At 40.2% G+C, this 2,287-nt stretch overlaps 1 pseudogene; it reads left to right on the plus strand.

Moving 5' to 3' along the window:
- The first annotated feature begins 996 nt into the window (after positions 1 to 996).
- On the plus strand, positions 997 to 1,113 carry LOC126459502 (5S ribosomal RNA; annotated as a pseudogene).
- The last annotated feature ends 1,174 nt before the right edge of the window (positions 1,114 to 2,287 follow it).

A 2,287-nucleotide genomic window follows, 5' to 3' on the forward strand; every position in this document is an offset into this window, starting at 1 on the left:
TGTCACTACCTGATGCTTTGTTCAGAGCTGCGAGATTGAAGGAGCCCAACATCTGATCCATGATCAGTGGTATTTAGTATCATGATCTGGAGTTAGGACACTGGGCAGGTTTTGACCTCCCTGGTTGGGCCCAGATGACACACACATGCAAGGGCAGTCAAAACAACTGCTACTATACCACACTTCATTCTATTCCTCGGTGCTTATCGTTATTACATCATGGGAAGTGGGGGTGAGGATGAAGATGAGAGCTCTACCCATGTGGGGGAACTGTGTCTCTTGCAAACTGATTACATAAAGAATGTGGATCACCATGTTACTGACAATGATTTGAAATTGTGTCGTGGTATCTGCCCTCACCAGCACAGACTGAGTCTTTATCCCACCAATTTTCCCAGGGAGGGGTGCAGAGCGTGGGATGGAAACTCCTCTAGTGGTGGCATTGTGCACTAGCTCAGTCGGTCCCAGCATGTCAAGGTGAGTGCACACACAAAAATTTTCGAACAAGAGAACACCTCGAATCCGCAGCAGTGTAGGAGTGTAATTAGGACATGTGGTTGCTGGATGTGATATTTTCCTGCCAAGAAAATAGATCCAACCCTGAACATTGAACCATATATCCTCTGCTATGTAATTGACACTAACTTCAATTTCGTATTGTGAGACTTTTTCCCAGTAATATCCAGGTGGGAAGGGGAGGGCTGGGGGATTTCACAGAGGGTAGCTGTTAATTAACAGTTCTATTTAAGTAATTAGCCAATTAATTTGATATCAAAAGTGTCTGACAACCGCAATTACCCTACTACTTTCGATGCTCTGTAAGTTCACTTTCATAATGTGAAACAGAAAAAGTGTTGTGATCCCTTGGGTTGAGAATTCTTGATTGGTGCTTTTCTGTTTATTTGTTGACTGAATATATTGTTTTATTTAATGACAGAACTGTAGTTTTCGTCTTAGTAGCTGAATGTTTTAATCTTTATCCTTATATTGAATGAGGGCAACGGCCTTGCCGCAGTGGATACACCGGTTCCCGTAAGATCACCGAAGTTAAGCGCTGTCGGGCGTGGCCAGCACTTGGATGGGTGACCATCCAGCCGCCATGTGCTGTTGCCATTTTTCGGGGTGCACTCAGCCTCGTGATGCCAATTGAGGAGCTACTCGACCGAGCTACTCAAAGAAAACCATCATAACGACCGGGAGAGCGGTGAGCTGACCACACGCCCCTCCTATCCGCATCCTCATCTGAGGATGGCACGGCGGTCGGATGGTCCCAATGGGCCACTTATGGCATGAAGATAGAGTGCTATATTGAAAGAAACTTAAGTGATTTAATATATAGTATATTCATGTATTTTATGTAGTGCATTAATAAAACATAAGGTACAACACAATACAGCCATACATAAGAAATTGTGATGATGTTGAGGGTTGATTGACACTGGACATCAACAGAATGGAAAACAACAGAACCATCAAATAGTTGTGTATTCATTCTAGACAGAACGTCAACTCAGTGCCACGTCAATTATTCCAGTAGTGTACAGTGAAAGCGATTTAATGAGATACTAAAAGTCAGGATATGGTATCTGAATTAAGGAACTAGCAATGTCAAAATATACAATGGCCAAATCAAGCTTAACAATGGATATTCTTAATCATCTAGTATGTTAAACCGCTAAAAAATGAGGCAATAGGAAAATGCCATCGAGACATTCCAAAATACCACCATTTATTTGTTCAAGAAAACATATACATGCAAATACATTCATTAACATTTAGAACGCAATACATGTGTCATTTTTGCTTTATCTGTTGTTTTTCTTTCCTTATAATAAACAAAGAAGGTCAAAAACCATATGTACTTTGCTGCTTCAAGAACCATTCATGCTGGATGCTACCAGTATGGAATGGAGCAGTAGACAAAGTCATAGCCAACTGGTAGTGAAAGGGATCTATTTGCTCATTCTTACTACTTAAAAGAGACTATAAGGCCAGGACGCAATAGATTGTTTAATTTTTCTGACTAACATAACAAAAGCAGTAAAGATTCTACAACTTATTTACATCTTAAAGGATCATCTGAATATTAGTTAACATCTTCAAAGAATGTAAGATATGGACATGGTACATTACTGATAAAGCCACAAACAAAACTAGCAAGTCAGAACAAAAGATTTCACTTGGTATGAGTTTGACCAAACCCAACGCAACCTTAAAAGGACATAAAAATGCTTGGATCATATTGATCAACAGAAATGTATGAGATGAAATTACATCTGCTCAGCAA

The sequence above is a fragment of the Schistocerca serialis genome, chromosome 2 (genome assembly GCF_023864345.2).
Source record: "Schistocerca serialis cubense isolate TAMUIC-IGC-003099 chromosome 2, iqSchSeri2.2, whole genome shotgun sequence".
Classification (NCBI taxonomy): Eukaryota; Metazoa; Arthropoda; class Insecta; order Orthoptera; family Acrididae; genus Schistocerca; species Schistocerca serialis.